A 12,475-nucleotide genomic window follows, 5' to 3' on the forward strand; every position below is an offset into this window, starting at 1 on the left:
ACTCTTTATGCTGGCTGGTTTTATCCCGGAACTTTCCATTTCTTTTCTTTTCACAGAGAGGCAGCACCTTTCATGAGCAGCAGTGTTGTCGTGAGTCGCCTTCACACGAACGTTTGACTCTCGCGTCTACCTGTGGTTCATGCCCATTTCCCTCCCACTAGCTGGTTATTGGTCAACCCATCATGATTGACACAGCCTTCTAGTACATGCAGCCCAGGCTCGTTGTAAAAAAACACTGCCCAGGTGGTGGTGGTGGTGGGGCATACAGAGCAGCAACAACGGGAGAAACAATGTGCTCAACATTTTCAGCCATGTTATTATCTATCCTCGTACAGCAGTTGCAATCTAGCTCACCTGCTGACCTGCCAAAGCAACTGCAAATGGCGGAGGTGGAAGTGCCCAGAATGGGGACGCAACACACCGCCCCATTGTTGTCACTGCCTCATAACCACACCCTTCAGTTCCTCCCACATAACGCAATACGGCAACAATACCAGGCAGGCGATGGCAGTCTGATGACGTGAGTAGGAAAAACACTACATTTCCCCCTGCTTAAAATAGAGCAAGTTAGGCAAGGGGAAATCTTGGGAAAGAAACAGTAGAATGACAGCATCATGTAGAGCTCCCAGTAAATTCCGTGCTTGAAGAATGTCAATCGCATGACAAAATCATCACGTAGAGAAGCTCTACGACAGTAGAGAAACAGGATTCAACCAAAATTTTGTGAATTTGACCCAGTTTGAAGAGAAAGTCCCTCCACCCAACTTCATTTCTCCAAATCATTTCACTGATTTATTAGCATGTTTACTTGGGAGTAAGTCCTGGGCAAGATCTACACTACTGCCTTAAAACATTTTATAACAGTAGTGACAACTGTTGGGGCCCAGGACACCCTCCACATATAGTTTTCAAACCATTTTCAAAGTGTCATATCCTGGTTGGTGTAGATCTGGCTCTGCTGAAATCAATAGGGCTTGCTTCTGATTAGGCCGGCATATACCATTGCACTGTTAAATTCCAATCACCCCCACAAAAAGCAAAACAGCGTGGGATGCCTTTTAAACATTTCAGTCTGTTTTCAAATCACACATTTTGAGGTTGGGAGTGGGTTCTGCAAGACACACACGCATATGTCTAGATATTAATAAGCCTGTTTCAGTCATGGGCCTTTCTGTGGAAGGGTATTTAACCCTGCACCTCTTGAATATAATGAGATGCTGGAGGAACAATCTGCCCACTTTCAAAAATGTGTGTTTTTCTGTAGATATTTAACTGCTGTGGGAAAGGAGGCAGCCATTTTCAGTGGTGACAGCCATTTTGAATTGCCCATGATACATAAAGCATGTCTGAACTGGGCTTTCTGGGGAGAACGAAATGACTGTTGCTCTGATTTTCCTTCCCCCAACAGAATTTCACCTCAGCCCCAAATTATAACTAAAACAAAACAGCCAATTTCAAGGCAGGCGAAAGGGCTAAGAAATTGTCCCTGAAAATTTGCTATGGACTACCGTTTTATTTATTTATTTCCCATTTTAAAAGCGGAAAAAAACAAATGATAAAACAATGATTATAAAAGCACAAGAACATTTAAACAATTTAGGGTGCCATCCTATTCATGTTTAGACAGAAAAAAAGTAGCTGGCTGGAGCATGATGAGAGTTGTAGGGCTTCTTTTTGTCTAAACATACATAGGATTGCACCTTTAAGGGGTTGAGAAAAGTCAGGGCAAACAAGTACATTTTTAATAATGTCAAAAGCACATGATCATCAATGCCTGATGTATTGCAGAGGGATTTCAGTGGACTCTAGGCGTGACTTTCTATATGCACACCATGTTCCCTGTCACTGAACTATGTAACCCCTCAAAAGTAGGCAAGTAACTGAAGGTGAGGCATTGTCATACTTAACAATCTCTCCTCCGCTCAGGAATGAACCCGTGTCAGCAGATGGGTAAAACTTCTGAGATAAATGTGTGGAGTATATGCGCTTCTGCAAACATGTTCATAAATTCTGAGGAGTTGAAAAAGGGGGCAGAAAATAACATTGTGCATTCTGCTGGTACAATGAACTGAACTATGAATTAAGTATAAGCGAGGCCTGCCACAATATTGCATTGTGTCCTCGCCTCCTAGCTGGAGAGCATCTGCCAGCATTCCTTCCTTCTAAGTAGCCATGTTAAATTTTGAAGTACAGGAGCTCATCATGACAGTCCCCTTAGCTGCACACCCCAAAGAGAGTCCAAAAATCCAGGCAGCTGTGCTGATCCATATTAACAAGCCAGTTCTAACATTTTTTATCTCCATCAGGACCGGGCCTTTTGAAAAGCTAAGGGTTCTCAGCTTCCCATTCAAGACAAAGCCACTACAAAACATTTTGCGTTACAACAGGGAATAATATATTGCAGCTGGGAAAATTCATTTCCCCCACAGGTTCTGTGAGAATTGCAGCTAAGTTCAGCGGGAACAGGGAATTCTGAGAGGTGTGGCGGCAGATGACCGCAGCTAATCAAAAAGTGCTGGCCATGCAACTGTGCAAAACCTGGCTCCACTACACCATTGCTTCCTCCAGGATACTATGAGCTGCCAGAAGTTCAAGCAGGGCATTCCATTCCTCACTCCAGGTTTCCATTTTTTATTTTGCCAGCATAAACTTAACGTTCTATGGCTACTGAGCATGCTCACTCCTCAGTAGGTTGGCATTTCATTGTTGTGGTTGTGGTTGCATCCTCTTATGTTTCCTCCCCCTTCTAAAGATTTTTTTGGGGAAGAGTATCTTGGCAAACTTTGGGCCTTCCCTGAGCATGCTGATATCTCCCTTCAATTTCTCAGTGGCCCTGCTTCAGCTCCATTTCTGTTGGCACTCAGCATCTGAGTTCGCTATTAGCGGGAGTAATGCTTAATTCATCAGTTTAGCACGTAGCCTCTTCAGGTTGTGTCTCTATTTTCATGTTAGAAATCAAGGAGCAATAAACCATTTCAAACACAAACTAAATAACACACATTTGTATTTTATCGTTTATTGTTGTTTCCCACCCTCGATCAGAATGGAGAGGCGGGCAAGAAATATTTATTATTATTATTATTGTTATTATTATTATTATTATTATTATTATTATTATTATTATTAGCTGGCCGCAGAGCACAGCAATGAAGGAGAGAAACTCTCAGAGCTTAGGCTGCAATCCTATCCATGCCTATTGTTTTAATGTTCACTGTTTTTAACTCTTGTAAACTGCCCAGAGAGCTTTGGCTATGGGACGGTATGTAAATGTAATAAATAAATAAATGTTTTTGAACTAAGTTGTTGCTGATGCTGAAGAACTCCCCTGGCCCTCCAGTCTATCTCCAACCTCAATTCAAGGTGTGGTTGCTCACCTACAATTTGAGACACAGGTACCCGAAGGACTGAGTGGTCTCACATTGTTATCAAAATATTCCTGCTTCAATGCATACTGTGATTGTTTCTACACCTGCCTCCCCCCACCCCCACCCCGGATCATCCCGAGATCATCCCTGTGCATGCAAATGACACACAGGGGATCCCAGGAGCAGGCAGGGACGAACCCTCCATTTTCCTGGGATAATCCTTAGGTGTAGAAAGGGCCTATGTATATTGAGATCATCAAGTGAAGCTCTCCTCTGGGTGTCCCTGTCTGAGAGGAGGCAGATGGTAACCAGGGAGAGAGAAATTTCATTGGTGGCACCCATCTAAGGAACTCTTTCCATGCAGAGGTTCAGCTGGCAGCCATGCGGCCAAAGTCCTTTATATTCTTCCAGACTTTTATGGTGCTTTTAATTGCAGCTCTTGTTGTTACTATGAGGTTTCACTTTATTGCTGTGCCATTTTACATACCGCCCTAAAAATTGATGTTGAAGGGCAGGACAGATTTGTCGGAACAAAATAAATACATTAAAAAATTACTTGCAAGTAATTTTTCGAGCAACATGTTTTCTAGCGTCATGAAAGCAGGCTTATGCAAGTATGTGTGTGTATGTGTGATAACCAATCAGGTAAACATTGGTTGCTGTGGGCATACTTTGAGCAGGAATGTTTTGTGACCAAACAGGTTGGAGATGTTTATCTCAGGTGTTTTTGCTAGCTTGTAAGGGCCATATGTCTTCAGTACAAATGAGTTTGTTTATTATTTTATTTCATATGTTTAAACCCGACACTGTCCCACAGGCCCAGGCCAGCCTGCAGCAATTCTATCAGTATCTGCCCTCCAAGGAGTCAAAAATCCATGTGACATTCAAGATGCTTCTAACAGAGGGGTCTAAATTGTTGTAATGCCTCCACATTCTTTCTAAAGGGGAATGTTGTACAGTAGTCCAGGAGGAACTTGATATACAGAAGCACACTTAAGCACTCACCTAACTGCATGCACATGAAATGCACGTATTTGAGAACAATGCACACAAAACCGCTTTTCTCAGCAATGGAAAATACTTGGGGGGGTGGGAAGCACACAAAAATGCATACACTACGAAAAAGATGCACCAAAAAGTACACGTTTCTGTGCAGATTTTTTTAAAAAATAAATACATTGCAAGCTTGTGCATAAATGGGACAGAACAAACCTGACCTCAAAAAAGTGATCATCTCAGCAAGATCAAAATTGACATACATCCATCCCTATCTGCCACATGTACCTAATAATCTCCTGTCATCATCCCGCCATCCACACCATTTTCCCGCCAACATTTATTTAGTTACATTTCTATAGCGCTCAATAGCCCAAGCTCTCTGGGTGGTTCACAACAATTAACAACAATATGAGAACTCAGACTGACATAACGGCCTGCAGTTTTATTGGTCACAGTACCTGGTGTGTCCAGAAGCCATAACAATGACATAAGCACCTTGTACTGGACCGATTCAACTGTAGTAGTGTTACCCAGGGGTGCCCATAACCTGGAATTATTAACTTGGGTCCTCTCCTGAAAGGGGTTTATGGTAGGAGTCCACAGGTTTGCTTGCCGTTATATAGATCTCTGTTTTTCCAGAGGGCAGAACTAGAAGCAATAGATGGAAATGGCAGGGAAGCAGATTCCAGCTAAACAATAGGAGACACTTCCTAATAGTGAGAGCTGTTCAGCAGTGGAACAGATTGTCTCGAGAGGCGGTAATTCTCCTTTGTTGGCCGTATTTCAGCAGCGGCTGGATGGCCTTCTGCCAGGGATGCAGTGCAGAGCCTGCACTGAGCAAGGGATTGGACTAGATGATCTCTGAGATCCCTTCCAACGCTATGATTCTATAAGCATCCCTCCACCTTCTGGCAAGCACGGTGAGCCGCTCGCCCTTCTCCCAAGCGTGGAGTAGGGAGGAGGATAGGCCTTAATCTCTGCAGCCACACTACACTTTGAAGTGAGAAACTGGCGCCGCTTCCATTTCCCCAGCCAGAGAGGAGATGGAAGTGAGTAATTGGGCAGCCAGGGCGGGACGAGACTGATAGGGAGCTGCCTTATATTGTCGTAGCACCGGTCCACCGAGCCCAGTACTGACAGGCAGCAGTTCTCCTCCAGGCTTTCAGATTGGAGTCTTTCCCACTCCTACCTGGATACACTGGGCATTGAACTTGGAACCGTATTTATACGAAACAGGTGCTGCAACGCAATCCACTGGGATGCATGTTGCTCTTTTCAACTAGCTTGTAGAACAGGGTCGGACAGACGTCAGACTTATAGGAGCTCCTTTCCTTGGGTTTTTTTTTTTTAACTAGAATCTCAAAATGGTGGCTCAGGGGCTGATGTACTGCACCCCATGAACTATACTGCATGTACAGGTATAAATCCACACCTGAGTGACTACAGTTCAAGGATTCGAATACAAAACACTTTACACTATGCGGCAAAACTGCACTAAGACTAGGTAAAAGACACCCAATGAACACTCGTATCTCACAGGTGAGGAACAAGCAATTGGCACAAAGCCAACCCTGGTAGAGTTTTTTTTTTTAAAAAAAGAAACTACCAGGAGTCAGAAATCCTTACCAACCTCCTGCATGTAACCCAGAGATTTGTCAGTAGATCTCAATCTACCTTCTGCCTGCCCCCATTGTAGAACATGCTGCTAGTCCTCTTTGTACATTAGGCCTATCTTCACTTTTACCTGTGCTTTGGAAAGCTGCACAAGCTTTCGTCTTGGCAATTGTCCAAGTGGAAGGGAGTTCCATAGCTGCACGGCAACCACTGAGAGAGCAAGCCTGTACTTCCTAAAATAGATATGGGTGAAGTGTCAGTTGCCTCAAGTTATCTGTGTCTTCCTGCCGTACAGGTAGATAAAAACTCTGGAGTATGTCTTACTGAGCTACTTTTTATATTTTCAATGGATATGTGGCTAGTGGTCCTTGTTGTCTCTTTGTGAGTGTGTATGTGTGTGTGTGCATGAGTGCTTGTGAACCTATTCCAGGCTCTATCATGCTGCCAGAGAAAGAAACAGATAACAGGCTCTGTGGTGACGCCCCTAGAACTGCCCATAAAACTGAGGAAGAAAAAAACGGAAGTAACCAAGGCCCAGAGCCACTTCCTTTTCCTTCATCTTAGATCCCCACAATGGGAAGAAAGTACTACACATTTTACATAGCTATTTCTCCATGGGAAAGTATATCTGTAAAGTCCTATTTCTTCTTAGGGGTTTTGCTCTAGCCACAAAAATGGTGGTTGAGCACACATTCTTTGTAACAATTTTGATGTTGGTATAGAAATACATCCACGCATGGAAGTCTCCAACAGATTCTCAGGAATTCTAACCACAAAGCCCTGCAATTCTGTTTTTTTTTGTTTTGTTTTAAAGTCCAAAGTAGTGGTTTTTGAACTTTCTAACTGTAGGGGATCCTTTCCACATCAACATTCTGCATGGCTGCCACCAAATCTCTGTGCATGTCAGAGGATTCTGGGAATGTGAGGATGTGCTAGAATCCCATCATCCCCAATCATTGGCTATGCTGGCCAAGGGTGATGGGAGTTGTAGTCCAAAATACCTGGAGAGCACCAGGTTGGGGAAGGCTAGTTTAAACTTTCACCACCTCAGTAAATAAGGCTTTCAAGGTTGTTTTTAACATTTCGCTGTTTTTAATTACAGTTTTTCTTTTCTGAAATTTTTGTACACTCCCTTGGTTGGCTTCAGAACATTGGTATAGAAATGCAATTTAATTTTTTTTAGTAACAATATACTGATGGGCTAATGAGCTCGTTTCATTCACCGAGACTGTTCAAAATTGCCTGATAACAAACATCCATGGAGAGTTGTCATTCCAAAATGGGCTACTTATAAGCGTTTATTCCAGAGTGATCAGAATACATGCTTCTCAGCAGTCTATTATCCGAACACACGGATTTGAAAAATATAAAATACCAGAAAGATGCAGGCTTTCTGTCATCCTGCCTTTTACTCAGTCACACAGAAAAGGTAAAGATTTGTTCTTTGCTGTCCCAAGAGGGCAGGACTAGAACAAATGTGCTAAATTAAAGGAGAGTAGATTATGGTTGAAGATTAGGAGAAATGTCTAGATGGTAAAGAGCAAGGCTATCAACAGCTACTAGCCCTGATGTCCCTATGCTAACTCCAGTATCAGAGGCAGTATGCCTGTGTACACCAGTTGTTAGGGTACATGGGCAGGAGGGTGCTGTTACACTCATGTCCTCCTTATGGGTTTCCCATGGACAGCTTGGTTGGCCACTGTGTGAACAGAACGCTGGCCTAGATGGACCCTTGCTCTGATCTGGCATGGCTCTACTTAGGCTCTTACGTTAACCACTTATCTAGAGGGTGGACTCTCTGGCCTCATCTACACCAAGCAGGATATTGCACTATGAAAGCAGTATATAAAAGGCAGGAGCCACACCAAGCAGGATGTAGCGGTATGAATGCGGTATATGGTATGTGTCAATGGGCCCCAACAGTTGTCAGTGCACTTCAATACCACTGTTAAGCAGTAGTGTGGCTCCTGCCTTTTATATACCGCTTTCATAGTGCAATATCCTGCTTGGTGTAGATGAGGCCACCCTCATTGAAGGTCTGTTGGGGATGCTGTAACTATGGACTTCCTGCATGGAGCATTGGATGACTGGGCTGCACGACAAGGCTCCCCCGAAGTGTACGGGTTGCTTCCAGAGAAGACTTTTACAGCACCATTGTCCTTCCTCATTCAGTAGGGAGGTCTAGATGATGATGTCTTCCACTCGTATCTCGCTTGTGTTTTGCCGCCACTTCTTCCATCTTTTTTCTTACCATGGTTAATCCGTTAAAGAAAAAAAGATGGGGTGCTTCCAGATTGGTAGCTCTAGGAGCCCTTCAGCTGGAAACACACTATGGGTTCTAAGTCTCGTCATCAAGTGCAACGACGCACACACATTTTGGTGCCAATCACAGCCATTTCCAAGGCACAAACGTTGCTCCATGTGGACTCACCACAGGCGTAATGCTCAAAATACTTCCCTTGCACATTACTTTGTTTGTTTATTTATTTATTTATTTATTTAGAAATGGTGGAAACTTTTACAAATAAAATTGCTGTCATGTGCGTCATGTGGAGCACTGCATATTGATATTAAACTGTCTTGAAAGCATTGATAAAAGTGTGTGTGTGTTTTAAGTAACTAAATAACTAAGGGTATAATTCTATACATGTTTAGACAGAAACAAGTCCTACAACTCCCAGCATTCCCCAGCCAGCCGCCATGCTGACAGGGGAATTGTAGGATTTTTTTCCCTGTCTAAACATGCATAGGATTGTGCCTTAAATAAATCAACTCCGCATGGTTCTGCATGGACTTATAGCCCAATTGGAGTCCACCTGGAGAAGAGCCTTCAGTGTGGTGGCTTCCTTTCTATGGAACTCCCTGCCTTTTGAGGTCAGGCAGGCGTCAACATTGCGTGGTTTTTGGCACCTCCTGAAAACATCTTTATTTCAAGAAGCCTTCCTTGACTGACCAGCCATGGTTTTTAATGGCATTCTGTGTTTTTATTTTTTTAAATAACAACTTTTTAATGTGATGTTTTATTCTTTGATCTTTTAAAAAATATTTTATTGTTTACCACTCCAGAATCTATTTAGATGTGGAGCGATATATAAACGCCGTAAATAAATAAATAAATAAATCACACTTGCTACTTGGGCATATTCTGCAATTGTACCCACTTAATAGGTACAGCAGCTTCCTCAGAGCTACGTAGGAACTGAACATATGAAATGAACATAAATAGTTGCCTTACACAGAATCCACCTAGCCATCCCAGTACAGTTTACTTTGACTGGCAGCAGCTTTCCAACTTCTCAGAAGTCTTTCCCAGTTCCGCTACTCCAGATCCTTTATCTGGGACCTTCTGCATGCAAAGCGTATAAGGTGGCCAGGTGCCCTACTTTACAGAGAACAGTTCTCTATAAGATGGTGTCCAGGCTACACAGTCCAATTCTGATTTAAACTTGAAAAAACATGAGAGGCAGAGCAGAGACTTTGAAGTTGCCCATCAACAGTTACTACCTGAGCAGACACACAGCTGACCTCAGTGGCTGCTGGTGGCTCCGATTTCAGTGGGGCTGTGAATCTGTTCTGGCTTCCATTCAAAATCAGTCACAACTCCAAAGGAGCTGTCCAAGCCGCTGAACCCATTTTGGGGCTTTACTGCCTCTGATACTGGAGGTAGCACATAGCCATAAGGCTGACGGTCTGGAAAGGGTTACAGTAGAGTTTGGAAGGGGAAAAAAGAATGCTACTAGGGTCAATGGAGGTCACACATTACTCACTCTTGGTTGCTCACAATACATTTTCATTGATTAATTTGATTTATATCCCAACTTCCCACTGAACAATTTCTTAACTGGCACCGAAATCCTTGGAAGGAAATCCAATGTAACTCACCTTGAAGTCAGCATAAGATTACAGTCTTCTAATAAACAAGCATTCCTACCATCATCAAGGTAGGGGTGGGGTTATTTCCCCTATAGCATGGAGACTTTGATTACTTGAGTCATCTGAAGCTACTGTGCTGCAGACACATTATAAGACACAAACAGTTCTCCAGCATACACATACGTAAGTTTGCTGCAAGTTAATTTTGTGAGGAATTGGAGAATGTTTGGCTCTTCCATGTAACAGAGAAGGCTGACTGATCCAGGATTCTAACACAGAAGCCATTTCCTGGGTGTAGATCCTTACATAGATAAAAAAGAAATGCCAGTGTAAAAGAAGGAGGGAACTCCAAAGTTTACAGAAGTACAAAAAATATTCAGGAAAAAAGCCCTAAGGGGGTGACAGTGGGTTGGAACCAATGCAGTCCAATGAGGAACATTCTCATTGGCCACAGAAAGATGACTGACTGTTGTGGGTGGGGTGGGGTGGGGAGCGGAGAGAACGGGAAACCAGGGTGAGGGAGGAGTAATGGAATGGAGGATGCTGGAAGAGGGCATGGCTGGCTGGAACTCTATTATTATTATTATTTATTTATATAGCACCATCGATGTACATGGTGCTGTACAGATAACACAGTAAATAGCAAGACCCTGCCACATAGGCTTACAATCTAATAAACTCTGAACAGAAGCGCTCCATGCAGCAACATTTTGATGTGGGTCACATATGTCCTTTCCAATACTGATTCTTTAGAACACAAGAATATAAGAATTGCCCTGCTGGATCAGACCAAAGGTCCATCTAGTCCAGCACTCTGGTCACACAGTGGCCAACCAGCTGTCGACCAGAAATCCACAAGCAGGACACAGGTGTGACAGCACCCTCCCACCCATGTTCCCCAGCCACTGGTGTATATAGGCTTACTGCCTCGGATACTGGAGGTAGCACCTAGCCATCAGGACTAGCAGCCATTGAGAGCCTTCTCCATGAATTTATCCAACCCCCTTTTAAAGCCATCCAAATTGGTGGCCATCTCTACGTCTTGTGGTAGTGAATTGTATCCTTTAACTAGCTCTGGGCTGCTTTGCCTTAGAACACAGCTGCCGAGGATGAAATGCAACCAAAATCCAGTTGTACTTGCCCATTCTTTGGTTTGAAACAATTTAAGCAAGATTTCCATGTGAAGTACATGTCATGTAACACTTTCATTTAAAAAACTTTATTTCAAAATAAAATAAAATCTCTTGATAAAGGATCATTAAAATATCTCAGCCACTTTTTTTATCTTTAAATTGCATATCCATGCTTGCTATTTTTCAATGAAAATAACCATAGCTGAATGCAAGACTCATTTTGGAGGTAAATGAGTATGAGACTTCCAAGTCCAACTAAATTCACCTGACCCTACTGGCTAAAAGACTAAAGAGAGATGTTCTGCAAAACCAGCTCATCTGAATTACAATCGCTTAGTCACAATAGCACACACGTGGCATAAAACCATCGTATGAAATGCACCTCCCAAACTAATTTCTCCAACGAATGGCCTTGTTCAGCAACCTGAACAACTTGTTTAGAAACATCAGAAGCTGAAGATAGCCAGTACTAATAGTGCTTAGAGGACTTTCTGACATCTACAGTGAAAGACAAGCTTCTATAATAGTGATTGCTGGAATTCATGATGTGTCATCAGTCATTTTGAATAAAAATTGTCCCATGGAAGGAATTGAAGCAAGAAATCTGGGCATGTCTGCACCAGGGGAGGGGAGGATCTCGTGATATGCTAATCGCAGGATCCTCCCCCTCAGTCCACATGGGCTGCGCAATGTCCGGGCATTGGGCCTGTCGCGGCAGCCATTTTTAAAAAACAAAAAAATCCAAGAAGAGCTGGAGTGCATGAGCACTCCAGTGAAAATTGCAAGGTAGCCCCCCCAAAAAACCTACTCCCGCTCCCCTCCCCACCCCTGATGGGCACAGAGCGCCTGAAGAGCTCCGTGCCCCATGCCCAGTTCCTGGCTCCTTGCGTTTACTCACGAGGAGCTGGGACAAAACTGGGATGGCTGCCCACACCTCCCACAGGAAAAATTGGGCTAAAAGCCCTGGTAATCCCGGGGAAATGGAGGGATCATTCCTCCCTGCCCCCGGGATCCCCTGTGCATCATGTGGACGCACAGGGATGATCCCGGGGCAATCCCCGGGATAAGATATCGTCTAGACATGCCCTCTGTCTCTGGATGATGGAAAATAAGATATTACAGAGGAGATTTCGATCACATATGGAGAGAATGTCCCTTTCCAAAGAAGCATTGGCGGGGGGGATTAATCATCTAATAAAGATTTTATGATGTCAAATGTCACTTGATCCAGTGTTTTTCTTTTAAACTATATGGATGGCTCTGTCTACAAGGATCATAAAGGATTAACTTCTTATATGATTACCATAGCAAAATCATAAATGCCAAAAATGGAGATCAGTAATTATGCCTACAACGCATGAATGGATCGGGGTGGGGGTGGGCATTGGGCGCTTGCTCTTATGGCTAAACAAATGCATTATATGAAAACAAAGGGAAGGAAGACAATGACAGGATAAATTTATAATAAACTCAATACCATTTATTGAATTT

General features: G+C 43.3%; 1 protein-coding gene across 1 annotated transcript in view; it reads right to left on the bottom strand.

Moving 5' to 3' along the window:
- The window catches only part of EPAS1 (endothelial PAS domain protein 1), a 173,849-nt gene that overhangs the window by 74,614 nt on the left and 86,760 nt on the right, over positions 1–12,475 (bottom strand). The window lies entirely within an intron of this gene.

This window comes from Elgaria multicarinata, chromosome 4, assembly GCF_023053635.1.
Source record: "Elgaria multicarinata webbii isolate HBS135686 ecotype San Diego chromosome 4, rElgMul1.1.pri, whole genome shotgun sequence".
Classification (NCBI taxonomy): Eukaryota; Metazoa; Chordata; class Lepidosauria; order Squamata; family Anguidae; genus Elgaria; species Elgaria multicarinata.